Genomic DNA, 12,047 nt, shown 5'->3' on the forward strand with positions numbered 1-12,047 from the left:
GACACCAATCAAGACCCCAATCGACGAACGTACATTAACCTGACATAGAATATCATTGCATTTTTCGTAAGTGTTCTTTATCTTCATCTCTGCAACCCTCAGGTAATAACACACATAGTCGATAGGGAATACAGGCACAGATAGCAGCAACCACATACCCCCCCCAATTCATGTATCATCAACTAAAATGTGCATCCCCATTGTGTTACAACCACAGCCGAAATGAGCTCGGTAGAGTTTGACAGCCCATCCACAGACCTGTACCACAGGATAAGAAGGAATTCAAATGTATACTTCGCAATACCTCGAAGCTTGATTTACCACACGTACGGCATGATGATACATGACCCTCCAAACATGGACTCATACACACATGCTCCTACTCTCTCACTAGGTCATACCCTTTTCACACCTACTCCTCTCTTCTTCCTTACCCCACCATGGAAATCAATTAACCCCTGACTTACATTTTTCTCCTTAAATATTTTGTGGCAGTTATTATTGACTGCCAAAGGGTGGACTGTCAAAGTCAGAAAAATGTCTTAGTGCACACTGCCATATTTGCACCGCACACTGGTCCGTGCTGCGCATGCGTACGCTCTCCCGTGGAAGCGCATACCCGCAATAGCGTGCACTCGCACGCGCAGTATGCGCATTTACGGTAGAGTTTATGTGATCGTAGCGTGCGACTCATTCGTTACAAAAGTTCACAATTAATGTAGTTTATAGATCATGTTCCCCTCAATAGTTTCTGTAAGTTTGGTTTAGATAGAATGTCCCTGAGCGGAGGAATCCCTCTTTGTATTGCACGAAGGGTCTAACAGGAGTCATACAGCAGTGTTTGGTACCCATCGGAAGAGTATTTAATTAGCAATATTCCGGTGTTGGTTTGGAGCGTATTAATCGCTCGTGCGAATAGTTATGGACATAAGAAGTTTATGTCCATTTCTATGATTTGCACATACTCAGGTATGCGGCGGGAAACCCAGTTCCCCACCCACCTGAGCTGTTGGAAATCAGCACAGCCCACCTGTATGAATCAACCTATGACCTTTGGTTACAGTACAGGGCCGAATTCCTGTGTCCAATAAACTGTAGGATTGTAGGGACTAGGAGATTGCATTGTGTGTGGGGCATAAATAGGCAGACCGACCACATCCAGCTCTCACTCTCTCATCAACGGTTATCTGCTGATAATCGGGAGCTGGATATCGAGGCGCAGGCGATCATACCCTTTGTGCGTAAGTTCTCTCCGTAATCATTGTCTTTCTGTGAGCAAATCTCTCTCTCTCTCTCTCTCTGTGTCTATTTCTCTCTCTCTATTCTCTCTTTTCTCTCATATCTCCCCTAGACTAAACTTTATAGTATTGTATTGTATTGTGTTAAACCAGGATAGCATTGTAGTTTATCCCTTAGTTAGGTGTTTGGTTAGGAAGTCTTTGTTATATTGTAGTGTATCATTTGTACTGTGTTACTCTTTTACAAGTATACTAGATATAATACAGATAATAGGCTTTGGAACCCTAAACCAGTATCAGTGTATTTACTATAGTGTTAAGTGTTCACTTGAGCGTCGGTGACGCTCAAACAGCTTTGTAGATAGTCAGGTTACACAAGGTTGCATTTACACCCTGTACTCACGTTAAGGTATTCTGTGTATTTCATTGGTATAAGGTTTTTAACATAAAGGTATAGTGTTGTAAGCGTCTGCATCGCTGGTGACCTCCTCGTGGTCTCGAGCGTATGCTACGCTACAGCGAATCATTCCCCTAGACATAACCAATAACGTGTCCTGTGATCACTGGGCCGTGAGCGAACGTGACGCTTGAGCGTCTCGCCTACGGCTGAGCGATCGCTACGCAGATAGCGTACCATTACGGTACTTCTTAAGTAAACAGCGTACAGTGTTCTTAGCTTCATAAAGGGTTGTTTATACGACAAAGGAATTTAGCATTGTCAACTATTAGTAATGTACTGTTGTATGCTGAGCACCACAATGCAGCACAAGACAATGAGCAGTGATACTGAGCACTGATGAGGATACTACTGAGAACTGACACTGAGCAGGAGAGACACACTACTAGTATTACTGAGCAGCAATAAGTAACCACTGATACTGGGCACTGATATTGAGATTTCCACTGAGAGAACATAGCCACGTCCTCTCCGCTCTCTCTTCAATGCACGAGTAAAAATGGCGGCAACGCGCAGCTCTTTATATGGAATCCGAATCTCGCGAGAATCTGACAGCGGGATGATGACATTTTCCCTTGTTCAGGTTTTCATAGTCAGGCGGGAACAACCGAGCCTGCCACGGACCAGTGTAAACCACGTGGAGTTCGTCGGGAATTCGGTTCTCGGAGAACCGAACCCGCTCCTCTATATATACTATATTACTATGTTACTGTAGTATACAGAACACCACAATGCAATGAGCAGTGATAGTGAGCACTGATGAGGATACTAGAACTGACACTGAGCAGCAAGATGCAGCACTGGACTATTAGTAATGTACTGTAGTATGCTGAGCACCACAATGCAGCACAAGACAATGAGCAGTGATACTGAGCACTGATGAGGATACTACTGAGAACTGACACTGAGCAGGAGAGACACACTACTAGTATTACTGAGCAGCAATAAGTAACCACTGATACTGAGCACTGATATTGAGATTTCCACTGAGAGAACATAGCCACGTCCTCTCCGCTCTCTCTTCAATGCACGAGTAAAAATGGCAGCAACGCGCAGCTCTTTATATGGAATCCGAATCTCGCAAGAATCCGACAGCGGGATGATGACATTTTCCCTTGTTCAGGTTTTCCGAGTCAGGCGGGAACAACCGAGCCTGCCTCGGACCAGTGTAAACCACGTGGAGTTCGTGGGGAATTCGGTTCTCGGAGAACCGAACCCGCTCCTCTCTACCTTATACCCATCAATTTTTTTATTTTCAATCTAAGCCCCTGCAGTTTTCTGTAAGCATCTGCTTCGCTATGATGATCAACAAGTCACAAGGGCAAACACTCAGGGCTTGAGGCGTAGATCTTAGGACCAGCTGCTACAAGCATGGCAGAGGTGTCACTATCACTGGTGACACCCAGAAAGGTAGCGAGGGAGATTGTAATGCAGTGCGCGCAGATAAACAGCGCAATGGTAAAAAGGAGGCATGGTTTCATAGGTAGGGGCGTGGCCTGGTGGCCTGAATCTACATTTTGTTGCTCCGGGTGTCCCGGGGGTTGGGGGCTGCACCCGGGGACTAGTGTGTGAGCTGTGCTGGCTCCTGCACAGTGACAGGGCATGGCCACCCAGCATGACGCCTCCCTTCTTGACCATGCTGTAATTGCAGTCGCACTGCAGTTCAGCGTGATCATAAAAAATGGTGTAGGCTCCTGCTGGTGCAGGCTGTAGAGAAAAGCTGCTGTGACCACGCCCCCTGTGTCTCCTCCGTTGCAGACCCCATTTTGAAGCCTTGCCCCCGGACTAAGAGAAAAGTATGCCCTTGCGCACTATCCTGACTTCTCCTCCCGTCTGCTTAATTTGTGCCTTCCAACGCACAATGCGAACAACAGGTGGTGCTGCAGGGCCCACACCCTTTTACTTGCCTTACAGAACAGCTCTGGAGCTGTTACAGTGCCCAGCTGCTGCAAGAAATCAGCTTGAATGCTTCAGGGGATGGGGCATGGCCAACATGAGCCCCACACCAAAGGAGGGTGGTGGTGTTTAATGCGAACTAGGGGTCATCCAAGCACTGCAAAAGGCCGCCATGCCCTGCATGCCCCTTTTCTCTTTTCATATGCAGATGAGGGTTCCAGTCAACTTTGGCCCACTGCTTGGATAACATCACCGTATGCAAATCCGTCTGCTGCAGACCTTCCCCAAGGAGTGCTTGTACTAGTTGTTGCATATGGTTTGATATTTGATGGTGCTTCAGTATTAGGCAGCCTTCCGCCCTCCCATGTTCATCTGAAAAGATGTGGTCTCCCTGCAGTTGTTGTCCCCAGATGAGAGTTCCCTTGTGCTGCCTCAGTTGAATCTCCTTTACTTGACAGAGATGTGCCTGAGCAGCGGCCCTCACCAGCCCTATCCCAAATCATACTTATTTTGCATAGGAGATACCATGGTCATGAAGATTGTTCTCCCAGGGTGAGGTTCATTCATTGCATTCTGGGTATGCTGACCCCTGTGATTTTCCCAAATGTGGGAAACTCGACTGCATTATTTGTGGTAGTGGGGGACTGTGTTTGTGCTTTCCTCTGGTCAGCTCTGGTAAAAGTCAGATTTCTTTGTCTCAGATCTTCCTCTAGCCTTGTTCTTCTTTCGAGAGTTCCCTTGTGCTGCCTCAGTTGGATCTCTTTCACTTGACAGGGGGGTGCCCGAACAGCGACCCTCCCCAGCTCTAGCCCAACTCCTACTTACCTGCCAGGTGAGATACTATGATCATGAAGGTGCTTCTCCCAGGGCAAGGCTCACCCATTGCACTCTGGGTGTGCTGCCCCTGCGATTTCCCCAAATGTGGGAAACTTGACTGCATAATTTGTGTTTCCCCTGGTCGGCTCTCGTATAATTCAGATCTCTTTGTCTCAGGTCTCTCTCCAGCCTAGTTTGCTGTCTGTTTCCACTTCTCTTTTCTTCAACCGCTCCCTTCTATACCCTTGTGCACTATCCTGACTTCTCCTCCCGTCTGCTTACTTTGTGCCTTCCAATGCACAATGCAAACTACAGGTAGTGCTGCAGGGCCCACACCCTTTTACTTGCCTTACAGAGCAGCTCTGGAGCTGTTACAGTGCCCAGCTGCTGCAAGAAATCAGCTTGAATGCTTCAGGGGATGGGGCATGGCCAACATGAGCCCCACACCAAAGGAGGGTGGAGGTGTTTAATGCGAACTAGGGGTCATCCAAGCACCACAAAAGGCCGCCATGCCCTGTACGCCCCTTTTCTCTTTTCATATGCAGATGAGGGTTGAAGCCAACTTTGACCCACTGCTTGGATGACATCACCGTATGCAAATCCGTCTTCTGCAGAACTTCCCCCAGGAATGCTTGCACTAGTTGTTGCATTTGGTTTGTTGTTTGGGGGTGCTTCAGTATTAGGCAGCCTTCTGCCCTCCCATGTTCATCTGAAAATATGTGTTCTCCCTGCAGTTGTTGTCCCCAGATGAGAGTTCCCTTGTGCTGCCTCAGTTGAATCTCCTTTACTTGACAGAGATGTGCATGAGCAGCGGCCCTCCCCAGCCCTATTCCAAATCATACTTATTTTGCATAGGAGATACCATGGTCATGAAGATTGTTCTCCCAGGGTGAGGTTCATTCATTGCATTTTGGGTATGCTGACCCCTGTGATTTCCCCAAATGTGGGAAACTTGACTGCATTATTTGTGGTAGTGGGGGACTGTGTTTGTGCTTTCCTCTGGTCAGCTCTGGTAAAAGTCAGATTTCTTTGTCTCAGATTTTCCTCTAGCCTTGTTCTTCTTTCGAGAGTTCCATTGTGCTGCCTCAGTTGGATCTCCTTCACTTGACAGGGGGGTACCCGAGCAGCGACCCTCCCCAGCTCTAGCCCAACTCCTACTTACCTGCCAGGTGAGATACTATGATCATGAAGGTGCTTCTCCCAGGGCAAGGCTCACCCATTGCACTCTGGGTGTGCTGCCCCTGCGATTTCCCCAAATGTGGGAAACTTGACTGCATAATTTGTGTTTCCCCTGGTCGGCTCTCGTATAATTCAGATCTATTTGTCTCAGGTCTCTCTCCAGCCTAGTTTGCTGTCTGTTTCCACTTCTCTTTTCTTCAGCCGCTCCCTTCTATACCCTTGTGCACTATCCTGACTTCTCCTCCCGTCTGCTTACTTTGTGCCTTCCAATGCACAATGCAAACTACAGGTAGTGCTGCAGGGCCCACACCCTTTTACTTGCCTTACAGAGCAGCTCTGGAGCTGTTACAGTGCCCAGCTGCTGCAAGAAATCAGCTTGAATGCTTCAGGGGATGGGGCATGGCCAACATGAGCCCCACACCAAAGGAGGGGGGAGGTGTTTAATGCGAACTAGGGGTCATCCAAGCACTGCAAAAGGCCGCCATGCCCTGCATGCCCCTTTTCTCTTTTCATATGCAGATGAGGGTTCCAGTCAACTTTGGCCCACTGCTTGGATAACATCACCGTATGCAAATCCGTCTGCTGCAGACCTTCCCCCAGGAGTGCTTGTACTAGTTGTTGCATATGGTTTGATATTTGATGGTGCTTCAGTATTAGGCAGCCTTCCGCCCTCCCATGTTCATCTGAAAAGATGTGGTCTCCCTGCAGTTGTTGTCCCCAGATGAGAGTTCACTTGTGCTGCCTCAGTTGAATCTCCTTTACTTGACAGAGATGTGCCTGAGCAGCTGCCCTCACCAGCCCTATCCCAAATCATACTTATTTTGCATAGGAGATACCATGGTCATGAAGATTGTTCTCCCAGGGTGAGGTTCATTCATTGCATTCTGGGTATGCTGACCCCTGTGATTTTCCCAAATGTGGGAAACTCGACTGCATTATTTGTGGTAGTGGGTGACTGTGTTTGTGCTTTCCTCTGGTCAGCTCTGGTAAAAGTCAGATTTCTTTGTCTCAGATCTTCCTCTAGCCTTGTTCTTCTTTCGAGAGTTCCCTTGTGCTGCCTCAGTTGGATCTCTTTCACTTGACAGGGGGGTGCCCGAACAGCGACCCTCCCCAGCTCTAGCCCAACTCCTACTTACCTGTCAGGTGAGATACTATGATCATGAAGGTGCTTCTCCCAGGGCAAGGCTCACCCATTGCACTCTGGGTGTGCTGCCCCTGCGATTTCCCCAAATGTGGGAAACTTGACTGCATAATTTGTGTTTCCCCTGGTCGGCTCTCGTATAATTCAGATCTCTTTGTCTCAGGTCTCTCTCCAGCCTAGTTTGCTGTCTGTTTCCACTTCTCTTTTCTTCAACCGCTCCCTTCTATACCCTTGTGCACTATCCTGACTTCTCCTCCCGTCTGCTTACTTTGTGCCTTCCAATGCACAATGCAAACTACAGGTAGTGCTGCAGGGCCCACACCCTTTTACTTGCCTTACAGAGCAGCTCTGGAGCTGTTACAGTGCCCAGCTGCTGCAAGAAATCAGCTTGAATGCTTCAGGGGATGGGGCATGGCCAACATGAGCCCCACACCAAAGGAGGGTGGAGGTGTTTAATGCGAACTAGGGGTCATCCAAGCACCGCAAAAGGCCGCCATGCCCTGCACGCCCCTTTTCTCTTTTCAAATGCAGATGAGGGTTGAAGCCAACTTTGACCCACTGCTTGGATGACATCACCGTATGCAAATCCGTCTTCTGCAGAACTTCCCCCAGGAATGCTTGCACTAGTTGTTGCATTTGGTTTGTTGTTTGGGGGTGCTTCAGTATTAGGCAGCCTTCTGCCCTCCCATGTTCATCTGAAAATATGTGTTCTCCCTGCAGTTGTTGTCCCCAGATGAGAGTTCCCTTGTGCTGCCTCAGTTGAATCTCCTTTACTTGACAGAGATGTGCATGAGCAGCGGCCCTCCCCAGCCCTATTCCAAATCATACTTATTTTGCATAGGAGATACCATGGTCATGAAGATTGTTCTCCCAGGGTGAGGTTCATTCATTGCATTTTGGGTATGCTGACCCCTGTGATTTCCCCAAATGTGGGAAACTTGACTGCATTATTTGTGGTAGTGGGGGACTGTGTTTGTGCTTTCCTCTGGTCAGCTCTGGTAAAAGTCAGATTTCTTTGTCTCAGATTTTCCTCTAGCCTTGTTCTTCTTTCGAGAGTTCCATTGTGCTGCCTCAGTTGGATCTCCTTCACTTGACAGGGGGTTACCCGAGCAGCGACCCTCCCCAGCTCTAGCCCAACTCCTACTTACCTGCCAGGTGAGATACTATGATCATGAAGGTGCTTCTCCCAGGGCAAGGCTCACCCATTGCACTCTGGGTGTGCTGCCCCTGCGATTTCCCCAAATGTGGGAAACTTGACTGCATAATTTGTGTTTCCCCTGGTCGGCTCTCGTATAATTCAGATCTATTTGTCTCAGGTCTCTCTCCAGCCTAGTTTGCTGTCTGTTTCCACTTCTCTTTTCTTCAGCCGCTCCCTTCTATACCCTTGTGCACTATCCTGACTTCTCCTCCCGTCTGCTTACTTTGTGCCTTCCAATGCACAATGCAAACTACAGGTAGTGCTGCAGGGCCCACACCCTTTTACTTGCCTTACAGAGCAGCTCTGGAGCTGTTACAGTGCCCAGCTGCTGCAAGAAATCAGCTTGAATGCTTCAGGGGATGGGGCATGGCCAACATGAGCCCCACACCAAAGGAGGGGGGAGGTGTTTAATGCGAACTAGGGGTCATCCAAGCACTGCAAAAGGCCGCCATGCCCTGCATGCCCCTTTTCTCTTTTCATATGCAGATGAGGGTTCCAGTCAACTTTGGCCCACTGCTTGGATAACATCACCGTATGCAAATCCGTCTGCTGCAGACCTTCCCCCAGGAGTGCTTGTACTAGTTGTTGCATATGGTTTGATATTTGATGGTGCTTCAGTATTAGGCAGCCTTCCGCCCTCCCATGTTCATCTGAAAAGATGTGGTCTCCCTGCAGTTGTTGTCCCCAGATGAGAGTTCACTTGTGCTGCCTCAGTTGAATCTCCTTTACTTGACAGAGATGTGCCTGAGCAGCTGCCCTCACCAGCCCTATCCCAAATCATACTTATTTTGCATAGGAGATACCATGGTCATGAAGATTGTTCTCCCAGGGTGAGGTTCATTCATTGCATTCTGGGTATGCTGACCCCTGTGATTTTCCCAAATGTGGGAAACTCGACTGCATTATTTGTGGTAGTGGGGGACTGTGTTTGTGCTTTCCTCTGGTCAGCTCTGGTAAAAGTCAGATTTCTTTGTCTCAGATCTTCCTCTAGCCTTGTTCTTCTTTCGAGAGTTCCCTGGTGCTGCCTCAGTTGGATCTCCTTCACTTCACAGGGGGGAACCCGAGCAGCGACCCTCCCCAGCTCTAGCCCAACTCCTACTTACCTGCCAGGTGAGATACTATGATCATGAAGGTGCTTCTCCCAGGGCAAGGCTCAACCATTGCACTCTGGGTGTGCTGCTCCTGCGATTTCCCCAAATGTGGGAAACTTGACTGCATAATTTGTGTTTCCCCTCGTCGGCTCTCGTATAATTCAGATCTCTTTGTCTCAGGTCTCTCTCCAGCCTAGTTTGCTGTCTGTTTCCACTTCTCTTTTCTTCAGCCGCTCCCTTCTATACCCTTGTGCACTATCCTGACTTCTCCTCCCGTCTGCTTACTTTGTGCCTTCCAATGCACAATGCAAACTACAGGTAGTGCTGCAGGGCCCACACCCTTTTACTTGCCTTACAGAGCAGCTCTGGAGCTGTTACAGTGCCCAGCTGCTGCAAGAAATCAGCTTGAATGCTTCAGGGGCTGGGGCATAGCCAACATGAGCCCCACACCAAAGGAGGGTGGAGGTGTTTAATGCAAACTAGGGGTCAGCCAAGCGCCGCAAAAGGCCACCATGCCCTGCACGCCCCTTTTCTCTTTTCATATGCAGACGAGGGTTGAAGCCAACTTTGACCCACTGCTTGGATGACATCACCATATGCAAATCCATCTGCGGCAGGCCTTCCCCCAGGAATGCTTGCACTAGTTGTTGCATTTGGTTTGTTGTTTGGGGGTGCTTCAGTATTAGGCAGCCTTCTGCCCTCCCATGTTCATCTTCAGGGGATGGGGCATGGCCAACATGAGCCCCACACCAAAGGAGGGTGGAGGTGTTTAATGCGAACTAGGGGTCATCCAAGCACCGCAAAAGGCCGCCATGCCCTGCACGCCCCTTTTCTCTTTTCATATGCAGATGAGGGTTGAAGCCAACTTTGACCCACTGCTTGGATGACATCACCGTATGCAAATCCGTCTTCTGCAGAACTTCACTTGACAGGGGGGTGCCCGAGCAGCGACCCTCCCCATCTCTAGCCCAACTCCTACTTACCTGCCAGGTGAGATACTATGATCAGGAAGGTGCTTCTCCCAGGGCAAGGCTCACCCATTGCACTCTGGGTGTGCTGCTCCTACGATTTCCCCAAATGTGGGACACTTGACTGCATAATTTGTGTTTCCTCTAGTCGGCTACTCGTATAATTCAGATCTCTTTGTCTCAGGTCTCTCTCCAGCCTAGTTTGCTGTCTGTTTCCACTTCTCTTTTCTTGAGCCGCTGCCTTCTATGCCCTTGTGCACTCTCCTGACTTCTCCTGTCTGCTTACTTTGTGCCTTCCAACGCACAATGCAAACTACAGGTAGTGCTGCAGGGCCCACACCCTTTTACTTGCCTTTCAGAGCAGCTCTGGAGCTGTTACAGTGCCCAGCTGCTGCAAGAAATCAGCTTGAATGCTTCAGGGGCTGGGGCATAGCCAACATGAGCCCCACACCGACGGAGGGTGGAGGTGTTTAATGCGAACTAAGGGTCATCCAAGCGCCGCAAAAGGCCGCCATGCCCTGCATACCCCTTTTCTCTTTTCATATGCAGATGAGGGTTCCAGCCAACTTTGGCCCACTGCTTGGATGACATCACCGTATGCAAATCCGTCTTCTGCAGACCTTCCCCCAGGAATGCTTGTACTAGTTGTTGCATTTGGTTTGTTGTTTGGGGTGCTTCAGTATTAGGCAGCCTTCAGCTCTCCCATTTTCATCTGAAAATATGTGTTCTCCCTGCAGTTGTTGTCCCCAGATGAGAGTACCCTTGTGCTGCCTCAGTTGAATCTCCTTTACTTGAAAGAGATGTGCCTGAGCAGCGGCCCTCCCCAGCCCTATCCCAAATCATACTTATTTTGCATAGGAGATACCATGGTCATGAAGATTGTTCTCCCAGGGTGAGGTTCATTCATTGCATTCTGGGTATGCTGACCCCTGTGATTTCCCCAAATGTGGGAAACTCGACTGCATTATTTGTGGTAGTGGGGGACTGTGTTTGTGCTTTCCTCTGGTCAGCTCTGGTAAAAGTCAGATTTCTTTGTCTCAGATCTTCCTCTAGCCTTGTTCTTTTTTTGAGAGTTTCCTTGTGCTGCCTCAGTTGGATCTCCTTCACTTGACAGGGGGGTGCCCGAGCAGCGACCCTCCCCAGCTCAAGCCCAACTCCTACTTACCTGCCAAGTGAGATACTATGATCAGGAAGGTGCTTCTACCAGGGCAAGGCTCACCCATTGCACTCTGGGTGTGCTGCTCCTACGATTTCCCCAAATGTGGGACACTTGACTGCATAATTTGTGTTTCCTCTGGTCGGCTACTCGTATAATTCAGATCTCTTTGTCTCAGGTCTCTCTCCAGCCTAGTTTGCTGTCTGTTTCCACTTCTCTTTTCTTGAGCCCCTGCCTTCTATGCCCTTGTGCACTCTCCTGACTTCTCCTGTCTGCTTACTTTGTGCCTTCCAACGCACAATGCAAACTACAGGTAGTGCTGCAGGGCCAACACCCTTTTACTTGCCTTACAGAGCAGCTCTGGAGCTGTTACAGTGCCCAGCTGCTGCAAGAAATCAGCTTGAATGCTTCAGGGGCTGGGGCATAGCCAACATGAGCAGCAAGATGCAGCACTGGACTATTAGTAATGTACTGTTGTATGCTGAGCACCACAATGCAGCACAAGACAATGAGCAGTGATACTGAGCACTGATGAGGATACTACTGAGAACTGACACTGAGCAGGAGAGACACACTACTAGTATTACTGAGCAGCAATAAGTAACCACTGATACTGGGCACTGATATTGAGATTTCCACTGAGAGAACATAGCCACGTCCTCTCCGCTCTCTCTTCAATGCACGAGTAAAAATGGCGGCAACGCACAGCTCTTTATATGGAATCCGAATCTCGCGAGAATCCGACAGCGGGATGATGACATTTTCCCTTGTTCAGGTTTTCCGAGTCAGGCGGGAACAACCGAGCCTGCCACGGACCAGTGTAAACCACGTGGAGTTCGTCGGGAATTCGGTTCTCGGAGAACCGAACCCGCTCCTCTATATATACTATATTACTATGTTACTGTAG

General features: G+C 49.0%; 12 non-coding genes and 1 pseudogene across 12 annotated transcripts; all 13 read left to right on the forward strand.

The window, feature by feature from the left end:
• The first annotated feature begins 4,092 nt into the window (after positions 1–4,092).
• On the forward strand, positions 4,093–4,256 carry LOC135022596 (U1 spliceosomal RNA). The gene has a single exon (XR_010219705.1). It is a non-coding gene; the product is annotated as a U1 spliceosomal RNA (small nuclear RNA).
• A 152-nt stretch (positions 4,257–4,408) lies between these two features.
• LOC135022502 (U1 spliceosomal RNA) lies at positions 4,409–4,571 on the forward strand. The gene has a single exon (XR_010219615.1). It is a non-coding gene; the product is annotated as a U1 spliceosomal RNA (small nuclear RNA).
• Positions 4,572–5,245: 674 nt separating this feature from the next.
• Positions 5,246–5,409, forward strand: LOC135022397 (U1 spliceosomal RNA). Its single transcript, XR_010219513.1, has one exon. It is a non-coding gene; the product is annotated as a U1 spliceosomal RNA (small nuclear RNA).
• A 152-nt stretch (positions 5,410–5,561) lies between these two features.
• On the forward strand, positions 5,562–5,724 carry LOC135022517 (U1 spliceosomal RNA). Its single transcript, XR_010219630.1, has one exon. It is a non-coding gene; the product is annotated as a U1 spliceosomal RNA (small nuclear RNA).
• A 674-nt stretch (positions 5,725–6,398) lies between these two features.
• LOC135022437 (U1 spliceosomal RNA) lies at positions 6,399–6,562 on the forward strand. Its single transcript, XR_010219550.1, has one exon. It is a non-coding gene; the product is annotated as a U1 spliceosomal RNA (small nuclear RNA).
• A 152-nt stretch (positions 6,563–6,714) lies between these two features.
• Positions 6,715–6,877, forward strand: LOC135022497 (U1 spliceosomal RNA). Its single transcript, XR_010219611.1, has one exon. It is a non-coding gene; the product is annotated as a U1 spliceosomal RNA (small nuclear RNA).
• Positions 6,878–7,551: 674 nt separating this feature from the next.
• On the forward strand, positions 7,552–7,715 carry LOC135022398 (U1 spliceosomal RNA). Its single transcript, XR_010219514.1, has one exon. It is a non-coding gene; the product is annotated as a U1 spliceosomal RNA (small nuclear RNA).
• Positions 7,716–7,867: 152 nt separating this feature from the next.
• LOC135022518 (U1 spliceosomal RNA) lies at positions 7,868–8,030 on the forward strand. Its single transcript, XR_010219631.1, has one exon. It is a non-coding gene; the product is annotated as a U1 spliceosomal RNA (small nuclear RNA).
• Positions 8,031–8,704: 674 nt separating this feature from the next.
• On the forward strand, positions 8,705–8,868 carry LOC135022607 (U1 spliceosomal RNA). Its single transcript, XR_010219707.1, has one exon. It is a non-coding gene; the product is annotated as a U1 spliceosomal RNA (small nuclear RNA).
• Positions 8,869–9,020: 152 nt separating this feature from the next.
• Positions 9,021–9,156, forward strand: LOC135022601 (U1 spliceosomal RNA; annotated as a pseudogene).
• Positions 9,157–9,991: 835 nt separating this feature from the next.
• LOC135022594 (U1 spliceosomal RNA) lies at positions 9,992–10,155 on the forward strand. Its single transcript, XR_010219703.1, has one exon. It is a non-coding gene; the product is annotated as a U1 spliceosomal RNA (small nuclear RNA).
• Positions 10,156–10,825: 670 nt separating this feature from the next.
• On the forward strand, positions 10,826–10,989 carry LOC135022492 (U1 spliceosomal RNA). The gene has a single exon (XR_010219605.1). It is a non-coding gene; the product is annotated as a U1 spliceosomal RNA (small nuclear RNA).
• Positions 10,990–11,141: 152 nt separating this feature from the next.
• On the forward strand, positions 11,142–11,305 carry LOC135022650 (U1 spliceosomal RNA). Its single transcript, XR_010219736.1, has one exon. It is a non-coding gene; the product is annotated as a U1 spliceosomal RNA (small nuclear RNA).
• The last annotated feature ends 742 nt before the right edge of the window (positions 11,306–12,047 follow it).

The sequence above is a fragment of the Pseudophryne corroboree genome, unplaced genomic scaffold (assembly GCF_028390025.1).
Source record: "Pseudophryne corroboree isolate aPseCor3 unplaced genomic scaffold, aPseCor3.hap2 scaffold_388, whole genome shotgun sequence".
In the NCBI taxonomy this organism is placed as follows: domain Eukaryota; kingdom Metazoa; phylum Chordata; class Amphibia; order Anura; family Myobatrachidae; genus Pseudophryne; species Pseudophryne corroboree.